The 12,550-nt window shown below is 38.3% G+C and overlaps 1 pseudogene; it reads left to right on the top strand.

Annotated features, from left to right (window-relative positions):
• The window catches only part of LOC112092540, a 47,404-nt pseudogene that overhangs the window by 19,033 nt on the left and 15,821 nt on the right, over positions 1 to 12,550 (top strand).

Raw genomic sequence — 12,550 nt, 5'->3', positions numbered from 1 at the left:
GTGTGGGGACACAGGGCTGAAAACAGAAAAATCTGGATAGGCACATGAGGAACTTTGCTATATATACATAAGTGGTGTACGTGAGTTTTTTGGTCCCCTTGAAAAAAAATATTGGGTAATCAAAAGATACATTTGGGGCATGGTTTTTATAGAAGAAATATTCAGAAAAAGTCTATGTGAGAGTGAGTCTTTATATGTTGATTGAAGATCATCCTTCGGGAGAAGGATTAGAAGCTTTCGGGAGAAAGCGCACTACCAGCCAAAGGGATTTCACCGTGCAGTTTGAAGACGAGTGGTGCTCGCTGGACAAGACTATTAAGGAGATTCGACACGGCGGCGACAACGTCAAAGATGAAGTCTTTAGGTGTATAAGTCCAATTGGTGTTTGTAATCTTTTGAACTTAGTGGATTGTTGATTGTCTGGGCGTGGCCCCGCATAGTAGATTCTCTGTCACAAAATAGTGTTACAGTAAAGTGTTGCAACACCACTTGTGACACCAGGATAAAAACAGACCTAACAATTGGTATCAGAGCAGTTCACTAACCCTTTGTTTGGTGAGATTTTGGGAGTTGGTCTGTTGTAGCAAGAATGAATTTTTTTGAAAGAAGGAGGTTCGGTTTCATACTCTTCACTACTTGATGGCACTAAGAAGTTCAAGAAGAAGGAAAAAGGCCAAACTTTGGCAATGTCAACCATTTCTGGAAGAATATTATATTTAGGAGGGGGAGTAAGACTCGTAGAGGACTCCAGGGGAGCGTTTTGCAGAGATCAATGACCCTGAAAGATGATCTGCAGAAAAGTGTTATATCATGTGTTGCAACACTTTCTAAGACAACATCTTCTAAAAGGTTTTTCTATTAGTATTATTTTTAACTTTGGCTGTATTTTGTCAAAAAGGGGGAGAACTGTTAATTTTCTTAGTTCAATTTTATCTTTTATCTTGTAATAGGATCTTTTTGTTAGTAATGTTAGTTTTGCCAAAAATAGCCAAAGGGGGAGATTATTAGTGCATTTTATATTGGCTTATTTTTGGCAAATTAGTTGTAAGATTGGTTGGCATTTTAATTTGGTAGACCTCTTAAGGAAAGTCTTGTTGTCATATTTATGGACTACAAATCAAAGGATTTGATTGCTGAAAATGAAGAGAGGACTTTTGGGGGAATTAATGGCTGGCAAATCTTCAAGCTTGAGGGGAAAGTTGTGTGGGGACACAGGGCTGAAAACAGAAAAATCTGGATAGGCACATGAGCAACTTTGCTATATATACATAAGTGGTGTACGTGAGTTTTTTGGTCCCCTTGAAAAAAAAATATTGGGTAATCAAAAGATACATTTGGGGCATGGTTTTTATAGAAGAAATATTCAGAAAAAGTCTATGTGAGAGTGAGTCTTTATGTGTTGATTGAAGATCGTCCTTCGGGAGAAGGATTAGAAGGTTTCGGGAGAAAGCGCATTACCAGCCGAAGGGATTTCACCGTGCAGTTTGAAGACGAGTGGTGCTCGCTGGACAAGACCATTAAGGAGATTCGACACGGCGGCGACAACGTCAAAGATGGAGTCTTTGGGTGTATAAGTCCGATTGGTGTTTGTAATCTTTTGAACTTAGTGGATTGTTGATTGTCTGGGCGTGGCTCCGCAGAGTAGATTCTCTGTCACAAAACAGTGTTACAGTAAAGTGTTGCAACACCCCTTGTGACAACACCAGGATAAAAACGGACCTAACAATTGGTATCAGAGCAGTTCACTAACCCTTTGTTTGGTGAGATTTTGGGAGTTGGTCTGTTGTACCAGGAATGGATTTTTTGAAAGAAGGAGGTTCGGTTTCACACTCTTCAGTACTTGATGGCACTAAGAAGTTCAACAAGAAGGAAAAAGGCCAAACTTTGGCAATGTCAACCATTTCTGGAAGAATATTATATTTAGGGGGAGTAAGACTCGTAGAGGACTCAGGAGGAGCGTTTTGCAGAGATCAATAACCCTGAAAGATGATCTGTAGAAAAGTGTTATATCATGTGTTGCAACATTTTCTGCGACAACATCTTCTGAAAGGTTTTTCTATTAGTATTATTTTTAACTTTGGCTATATTTTGTCAAAAAGGGGGAGAACTGTTAATTCCCTTAGTTGGATTTTATCTTTTATCTTGTAATATGATCTTTTTGTTAGTAATATTAGTTTTGCCAAAAATAGCCAAAGGGGGAGATTGTTAGTGCATTTTATATTGGCTTATTTTTGACAAATTAGTTGTAAGATTGGTTGGCATTTTAATTTGGTAGACCTCATAAGGAAAGTCTTGTTGTCATGTTTATGGACTACAAATCAAAGGATTTGATTGCTGAAAATGAAGAGTGGACTTTTGGGGGAATTAATGGCTGGCAAATCTTCAAGCTTGAGGAGAAAGTGGGGTGGGGACACAGGGCTGAAAACAGAAAAATCTGGATAGGCACATGAGCAACTTTGCTATATAAACATAAGTGGTGTACGTGAGTTTTTTTGTCCCCTTGAAAAAAAAATATTGGGTAATCAAAGGATACATTTGGGGCATGGTTTTTATAGAAGAAATATTCAGAAAAAGTCTATGTGAGAGTGAGTCTTTATGTGTTGATTGAAGATCGTAGTTCGGGAGAAGGATTAGAAGCTTTCGGGAGAAAGTGCACTGCCATCCGAAGGGATTTCGCCGTGCAATTTGAAGACGAGTGGTGCTCGCTGGACAATGCCATTAAGGAGATTCGACACGGCGGCGACAACGTCAAGGAGGGAGTCTTTGGGTGTATAAGTCCGATTGGTGTTTGTAGTCCTTTGAACTTATTGGATTGTTCATTATCTGGGCGTGGCCCCGCAGAGTAGATTCTCTGTCACAAAACAGTGTTACAGTAAAGTTTTGCAACACCACTTGTGACACCAAAATAAAAACGGACCTAACAGTTTCTTTTGTCGTATTATCGCATAATTAACTCCGAAGATTTTCTTTGTATTGTAAGATAATCGTAAGACTGATTATTACATACTTAAATCCCACCTTCACAGTCCATATGCAACGGATTAACGTTGGTGGAGGCACGTGCTCCAAAATTCCCACCTAAATCTTTCTTCTTTTGCATTTTATGTATCTAATCTTTTTTTTCTTTTTCATATTCTCCCACTCAAAAATTGTTTTCTAATATCCGTATTTTATTTTTGCATTTTAAAAATCTGTAATTGTAATTACACTCTTGTTCTATTTCTCTCTTTTACGGATAAACTTAGGCTCTTTTCATTTCGCCGATTCGAGTTTTACTACAGTAAAAAGCTCTCAGAAACAGTCACATCTAACTTTTTTGCTACAGTAAAAAGCTCTCACACAAAATCACATCTCAACTCGAATTATAAATTCGAATCAGTAAAATGAACGAGCCCTACTTATTCCAATTTCCTGTAATAAACAACTGCCATATATACTCTTAAGGCATTTAAACTTTCAATTATATCAACATTGTGCATGCATAATCTTTTAGAAAAGTTTTCAAATATTTGAATACGATGCGTGCTCTCATGAAATAGAAATAAATAGTCATAAACATGTACTTTGAATTATCAAATATTGAAAACATCCTTTTCTGTGGATAACGACATATAGACAAATTTAGGAGTACTCCCCAACCTATTTATTACTCGACCGACCCTGTTTGATTTAATCTTAGTTTTATATTCAACATATTATGCATAAGGTTCTCTAATATATAATACAATTTTTTTTTAGGGTCTATACAGGCATTGTTATATTAATAATCGTATTTAAAAATTTACAAAGGGAAAAAATAGTTACAAAAATCGTATCTAAAAATTTGAAATGATTGCTATCTTTTATATAATTTATCTCAAGTCTTATACATGTGTATGATTATTTATTTACGTATATATTATTTTATCTTGAGAAAATGTGTAGACGACAAACCAATCCCTATCCTCGCTGATGTACTGAAAAAATACCCCTTGTGTTATTCGAAATATCACTCCATTGCCTTTGTTTATCTAACAAGGAGAATAATTAGATAGAAATACTAGTAAGATTCTCTCCCTCTTTAGATTATTTATTAATTTTTTTTTACATTTCTTCTTTCTATTGGCTTACTTATGATTTATATTGTAGGGTTGAACTTTGCACATTAGTGTTCTAAAGATTTAGACTTACGTACAAAATTTATTTTGTTGATAGAGGGGGGTCCCCAGAGCAGTTCAAACATTACATCTACTGTGTGGAATTATACACTCAATCATAGGATGTCAGCCTTTGTTAACTCTTGGAGTTGCGGAGCCGACTGTTATCATGTATACATTTATGTTCAACTTTGTTGAGTCCTGTGGTCGTTTTGATTCTCTATTTATGTTTTGGGCTATGATTGGCTTAGTTGGGCTTCATGTTTGGATTGCTTATTTCGAAAGTGTCAAGAAATATCGTACAACTTTTGTTTGAGTCGTTTGGTTCCTTAAGTAATGCTGTGCGTTTTGATAAAATCTGGAGTTAGTTTCTCGAATTCGTTAGGTTCGTTCGAATAGAAGAAGATCAGCTTTTGGGTTCGTTCAAATAGAAGAAATCAGCCTCACCGTTTTGAATTAAGATAAGGCTCTGAGGATTTCGTGGAGAAGATCAAGATTGTGTTGCTATTTTGATTTAAACGAGGATTTGAAATTGAAACAAATATCTGTTATAGATTTTGTTTTAAGTTTGAATAAGAGGTTTATTCAAAACCGTATTTCATGATGAATTTGTTTTGAAGATCAAGATATCATCTAAAAAGAGATTGGAGTGCTGAGAATCTGGGTCAAGGAAATTGAAACTGAAATATGCGAAGCAGATTATGTGTTTTGAATTTTAAATTGATAACTGTCTTATCTGTAACTACAGATTCTGATTTTGAATTAGATCAGTTTATAAAGATTGCTGCACAAGGAATCAGATTATGTACTGCAATTCTGAAAAAGTACAGTGTGCACAAGTTGAAGAGAGATAGCGTTCATCGATTTTGATCTTTGAGAGATGATTTTGTGAGCTTTCGGGAGAAGGCGTTTGAAGACGAGTGGTGCTCGCCAAGCTAGCCACTTAGGGTGTTAGACATATCGGCGTCAATAGTCAAGAGGGAGTCTTGAGTTGGTTAAGTCCGATTGGTGTCTGTAACTTTTTACCTATTAGTAGATTGCTTGATGTCTGGGCGTGGCCCTGTGGATGTAGGTTGGTTTGACTGAACCATGTTTAATCATTGTGTAGTATTTACTCTGCTTTTGTGTTTTGCTTTGGTAATCCTTAATCATTTTATAAGAAAACACGGTAAAAGCACATAACCGGTTCTAACAATTGGTATCAGAGTGGGTCACAAACTACTGTGTTTGTGAGATCTTGGTATAACCGGTTGTTGCTCGTCTGAAGCAATGGACTCGCTGCGTGAAAGAGGTTCCTTGTCAAAGCCACCACTCTTGGAAGAATCCAATTATTCGTATTGGAAGGCTAGAATGAGAGCTTTCATTAAAGCCATTGATGAACGAGCTTGGAGATCGATATTGACAGGATGGACGCATCTGACAACAACAGACAACAGCGGCAATGTCACTTTGAAACCAGAAGAGACGTGGTTGACAGATGAAGATCGTCTAGCGAATTACAACTCGAAAGCACTCAATGCTGTTTTTAATGCTGTAGATATGAATCAGTTCAAACTGATTTCTACATGTGAATCGGCCAAAGAGGCGTGGGAGATACTTCAAATTGCTCATGAAGGTACTGCTGTTGTAAAGGTCTCTAAACTTCAAATCCTTACCACCAGGTTTGAACAATTAAAAATGCATGAGGATGAATGTATTGCCAATTTTAATTCAAAATTGTGTGACATTGCTAATGAATCTTTTGCTCTTAGAGAGAAGTATTCTGATGCAAAACTAGTAAGAAAGACTCTCAGATCACTACCTGAGAGGTTTGCATACAAGGTTGCTGCTATAGAAGAGGCTAAGGATGTTGACTCAATGAAACTTGATGAACTCATGGGTTCTCTTCGTACTTTCGAATTGAAATTTAAGAAGGACAAGAAGGAGAAAGGAATGGCTTTTCAATCTGGAGTAGAATCACAGAGCAACCAAGAGGAATCTGAAGATGAAGGAGAACTAGAAGAATCTCTGGTGCTTCTCACAAAAAACTTCAAGAAGATTTTGAAGAAGATGAAAAAGAAGGGAAATTTCAAAGATTTCTCTAAGACTGGGAAGCAGAGATTTAATCCTCAGGGTTCAAAACAAACTGACTCAGATAAGAAGGGAAGAGGAATTCAATTCAGAGAGTGTGATGGATATGGTCATATATAAGCGGAGTGTGCAAACACCTTGAAGAAAAAGAAGAACAAGGTCATGAAGTCCACATGGAGTGATGATGAAAGTTCCAATGCAAGTCAAGATGAGGATGAAGAGCACAACAGTAATTTTGTTGCATTCAACGTGACTACAGATCTTTCAGACGGAAGAACCACCAGCAAGGATGCCTCTGTACCAGAATCTGTAGGTACAGAAATAAGCAAGAAGGATGTTTCCACAGAATCTGAATCTGATACTGATACAGACAGTGAGGAGGAAGACATTGATACTGAAGAGGTCCAGAAAGCATATGAAAAAATGTATTCCAAGTGGACAGTGGTTTGCAAGGTCAATATTTCCTTAGAAGAGTAGGTTAAAAGCCTTAACAAGGAAAAGGTAGAACTCCAGGCCATAGTGACCAAATATGAGTCTGAGGCTGCAAAGAATAAAAGGGATCTTGCAGAAACAAGACTGGAGTTAGAGCGAACTCAAAGAAACCTAAGGTTGCTGAACTCTGGAACGACTAAACTAGACCATCTCCTATCTCGACAAAAACCAAGTACCGATCACACTGGTCTTGGTTACACTGGTGAGAGTTCTGGTGCAAAATCGGCATTCGTGAACGCCACAAACAAGTCAGATGGCAACCATGAGCAGAATACTAAGGTAAGGTCTGGTATGAAATCTATCACAAAACACAAGTAGAAGCATTTTGTTCTTATCTGTCATTACTGCCACATACCTGGACACATAAGATCTTAGTGTTATAAGTATCAAAATGCCTTGAATAGAGGAATGCAGTTTTATCCACCTAATAATGGAAAACAAAAGAAATTTCCCAGAACCAAAATTGATCTAACCGATAGAAAAACAAGAAAAATTTGGGTTAGAAAATCTGATTTAAGATGTTTTGTCGCATATACTTCTCTGAAAGCTAGTACTACTAACTCTTGGTACTTTGACAGTGGTTGTTCTAGACATATGACAGGTGATCAAAATATTCTAACAGATTATCGAAGTTCATCTAAAGGACATGTGACCTTTGGTGACGGAGTTAGAGCCTGTGTTCTTAGTAAAGGAACACTGAATGTGAACGGATTCCCAAGGTTCAAGAACGTGCTACATGTGGATGGACTCAAGGCAAACTTGATCAGCATAAGTCAACTATGTGATCAAGATTTGTTTGTCAAGTTCACAAAGGAAAAATGTCAAGTGTTTGACTCTAACGATTCATGTGTTTTGGCAAGCTCTAGATCTTCTGATAATTGCTATATGCTCACGAGTCCACCATCACACACTCCTGCACACACGTGTCACAACACCACCTTGGATGCAACTGAGTTATGGCACCAAAGGCTGGGACACTTGACCTTTAAGACACTGACCAAGATTGTTAGTGCAGGAGCTGTTCGTGGAGTACCTAAGCTAGGTAAGAAAACACCAGGAGTGTGTGGTCCATGTCAACTTGGCAAGCAAACCAAGACCACACACAAGGCGTTACAACAAATTGCAACATCCAAGGCACTCGAGTTGTTACATATGGATCTCATGGGTCCTATGCATGTTGAAAGCATTGCAGGTAAGAGATATGTTTATGTCTATGTGGATGATTTTTCTAGGTACACATGGGTGGATTTTCTAAGAGAGAAATCAGACACCTTTGGAGCTTTCAAGACACTGTGCATTCGGTTGAAGACTGAAAAAGATTGTAACATTGGTAAGATAGTACGAATCAAAAGTGATCATGATAAGGAATTCAAAAATGTCGTCTTTGCAAATTATTGTGATGAGAATGGTATAACACATGAATTTTCAGCACTAAAAACACCTCAACAAAATGAGGTAGTTGAAAGAAAGAATCGGACCATTCAAGAAATGACAAGGGTGATGTTAAATGCAAAGAAACTCACTCTAAGATTGTGGGCTGAAGCTGTCAGTATAGCTTGTTACACCATAAACAGGGTGTACTTAAGATGAGGCACAAACAAAACTCCATATGAAATATGGAAAGGTAAGGTTCCAAATCTTAAATACTTTCACGTGTTTGGATGTCTGTGTTACATTCTCAATGACAGGGACCATCTCGGCAAGTTCGAAGCCAAAAGCGATGAAGGGGTCTTCCTAGGATATGCTACAAATAGCCGTGCCTATTGAGTTTACAACATGAGGACTCAAATCATCATGGAATCCTCCAATGTGGTTGTCGATGACATGAAAGACTATTCAGAATTCTCCAAAGAAAAATCCATTGAGAGCTTTACTGAAGAAGTTGAACCAAAGAAGACAGAATCTGATGATTCTGATGTAGAAGGATCTGTAGCTACAGAACCTGTGACAGATACACCAGAAACAGTTCTGCAGTAAACTGATGAAGCAGAACGTGCTGAAATTGACATTGCTGACCCTGTACATAGGACACCAGGTACAAGGATCTTGAAAAATCATCCTCCAGAAGCAGTCTTTGGTGATCCAAATGAAGGTATCCGTACCAGAAAGTTGCCTAGGCAACACTATGACAACATGGTCAGGTTTGTATGTTTCACTTCTCAAGTTGAGCCCAAGAATGTCAAAGAGGCTTTGCAAGATGAATCATGGGTAAGTGCTATGCAAGAGGAGCTTGAACAATTTGTTAAGAATGATGTTGGGATCCTAGTTCCTAGACCCGAAGGTACAAATGTCATTGGTACAAAATGGATTTTCAAAAACAAGACTGATGAATTTGGTACCATCGTGAGAAATAAAGCCAGATTGGTTGCTCAAGGCTATACTCAAGTTGAGGGAATAGATTTTGATGAGACCTTTGCACCGGTAGCAAGACTAAAGTCAATTAGATTGCTTCTAGCTATTGCTTGTGTGTTAGGGTTCAAACTTCATCAAATGGATATGAAAAGTGCTTTTTTAAATGGTTTTCTAAATGAGGAAGCATATGTTGAGCAACCAAAGGGCTTTGAGGATCCACACTTTCCTAACCATGTGTATAAACTTAAAAAGGCTATATATGACCTCAAACAAGCTCCTAGGGCATGGTATGAAAGGCTAACCAGTTTTCTTGTTGAAAAAGGATATAAAAGAGGGGGAGTTGATAAAACCTTGTTTATCAAGCATTTTAAAACATGGATTATAATTGCTCAAATATATGTTGATGACATTATTTTTGGTTCCACCTCACAGGGAAAAGTTGACGAGTTTGTCAGCCAAATGACCAAGGAGTTTGAAATGAGTATGGTTGGCGAACTTTCTTACTTTCTAGGTTTGCAGGTTAAACAACTCAAGGAAGGAATTTTTATCGCACAAGCAAAGTATGCAAAGAATCTAGTGAAGAGATTCGGCCTAGAAAGCTCAAAGCACATGAGAACACCTATGAGAAGTAACGTGAAATTGACAAAGGATGAGGATTGTGTCTCAGTGGATCCAACCCTGTATAGAAGCATGATAAGAAGCCTTCTTTACTTGACACTAAGTCGACCCGACATATGTTTTAGTGTTGGTGTTTGTGCTCGGTACCAAGCAAATCCCAAAGAAACTCACTTGGCAGCAGTAAAGAGAATTATACGGTACATTAGTGGCACAGCTGATTATGGAATCTGGTACTCAAGGGATTCAAATCCAGACCTAGCAGGGTACAGTGATGCGGATTGGGCAGGAAATGCAGATGATCGAAAGAGCACCATAGGAGGATGTTTTTACATGGGAAGTAATCTTGTGTCATGGTACAGCAAGAAGCAAAACTCCATCTCTCTTTCTAGAGCCGAAGCAGAATATATTGCAGTTGGAAGTTGTTGCACACAACTTCTGTGGATGAAACAGATGCTAGAGGATTATGGGGTTGAGCAAGAGGTTCTAACGGTTTATTGTGACAACACAAGTTCAATTAATATCTCAAAGAATCCCGTACAACACTTAAGAACAAAACACATCGACATACGGTATCATTTTATTCGTGATTTAGTTGACAGCAAACAGGTTATACTAGAATATGTAGCTACAGAAAACCAGCTGGCTGATATTTTTACTAAAGCTCTTGACTCAGTGCGATTTGTTTACTTGAGAAAGGCCCTAGGAATTTGTGTGGTTTAGTTTTTGGTTACTTTTCATTTCAATTAGGATTGCATTTCCCTGACTCATCTAGTGGTTCAATAGTAAGTTTCACATTTCAAATCTGGAAAATGAGGAGTTAGATTAGTTTTGTTTCCTGACACGAACAATCACCTGAGCACACTACCTTAGTATTGAATCTTGGTTATTGATGTCGAAGTTTTTTTTTTATGACCGAAAAGTGATATACCTCGTGACTTGGGATTAAGAATATCTATCCATTCCTGGACTCTAATCTGGGGGGGGGGGGGGGGGGGACATCACATAGTGACGTACCAAGAGATTGGAAAAAGCTACCTACATCTCAAAGAATAGATGATAGTGTAAAAGCTACCAGAATCTATGAGATTTACAGAGAGATTAGACGATCAGGTAAGTTTGAACAGGTACAAGTTCTTTTCTGGTGTTCAAAAGACTGAAACTGAAAGTAATTGTGAGGAAATATTTGAGGTAGTTCTGTACACACACACGTTCATGATAAGATTTCAACTCTGTTTCCCTTTCTGGTAGTACAGATTCTATCTATGAGATTAACTGTTGTAAACACCTGACATGAGCTTGCATTCTGCATCTAGTTTTTTTTCTCTTACTTGTTTAATAATAATTATAATAATAATAAAAAATGCATTTTTTCTGTGAATTGAGGCCATTCTCAACGTATACAAATTAACTGTTCTTGAGCAGCTTGTGGAATTAACATCTAGCCGTTGAGTTTTTCTGTTTCGTTGTTCTAGGTGGCTAAGTCTTGTTGTTAACAATTTTTTCTTCACCCTGTGTTGATGTCGCATTGTGCATTTTCACCAACTGCTTACGACATGTCGTTCTGCTCTTTATTTTTCGAGGGAAACTTTGAGTTATTAAAATGTTGCTTAAATTGTGCTGCATAATCATTTGAACCCAAAAAAAAAAACCTCTCTGTGTCATTCCTTCTCTCCTCAGTTTTGAGTTCCTTCCTGTCCCAACCATTTAGGGTTTGTTGATACCTAAATCACCAAGCAGAAGAAATTTCAAGATTCAACATGGTGAGAGCTCGTGGACAAGGTTAGAACAGTTCATCTCAAAGACAAACTGTCTCAGCAGCTCCGGCGACGTCTCTGATGATCATTGCTTCACCTCGCGCCGCTCGCGCCGCTCGTCGGAAAGTCCTGAAGTCCCAACCGCTGCTTTCTCCTCCTTCGACCGTGGACACAGCCACTCCTCTTTCTTCCTCGCCTCATTCAGGTGACCAAGCTCTCCATGCTGAGGAGTCTGCACCTGAAGATCACGAACAGTCATCAAAGGTACAAATCACTTCCCCTGCTCCAGCTCCGAATGATCTTGCGATTGTGGTCCATGACCCATGTTTCAACCAAAACTTGGTGTGTTCTGATCTTGAGGTAGAGAATGCTAGAGATGTTTCCAAGAAAACTTCAAGAAAATGATCACGACAGATTTCCAAGACCAAGAAGTCCAAGAAATCCAGAAAATTGTCATCGGGCACTTCATCTGTACCTGCTTCTGCCCCTACAGACATACCAGGCTGTGATTATGATGGCCATACTCCACAGGTTCCTGTCGAAGACTCCATTCCAGAACCCAATGCTCCCCAGAAGTCATCCCCAGAATGTTCACAAAGGCGCCCGTCTTCTGTTCCCTCTACAAGAAACACAAGGTCACCATTTTCAAAGTTTGTCCCACAATCTGCTGCTACAAAAATGACAAATGCTGCCTCTCCATCCAAGAGCCGTACCAGTGCATCTACTTCTTATCCAGAAGATTCCTCTGCTCCTCAAGATCAAGATGCTAATCTTCATTCCTCTTCACTCGGGTATGATCGTTCTAAGGCTTACTCCCTAAAGTTTTTTTCTGAAATAAATGAGGAAGTATGGGCGACCATGTCATCTAGAGGAATCATCGCCGAAAGAAACATCAAGGTTATCAAATTTAGAGATACATGTATACTTGATCTACTTGAATCTTCAGGCCTAATGGGGACTGTCACTCTTGCTGACAAATTTAGTCTAGATTTAGTGTATGAATTTGTGACGACCCTCCTATGAGGCCGCCACTGTAACTTAAACTTTAACTTGTACTTACTGGGGTTTCTTAAAATTTGCGGAACATTTTTTTTTTTTTTTAATTAAAAAAAAGAATACTTTCATAAT

Source organism: Morus notabilis, unplaced genomic scaffold (assembly GCF_000414095.1).
Source record: "Morus notabilis unplaced genomic scaffold, ASM41409v2 Scaffold669, whole genome shotgun sequence".
NCBI lineage: Eukaryota > Viridiplantae > Streptophyta > Magnoliopsida > Rosales > Moraceae > Morus > Morus notabilis.
Note: the sequence above shows the minus strand (reverse complement) of the source record. Positions and strands in the feature narration are given on the sequence as shown.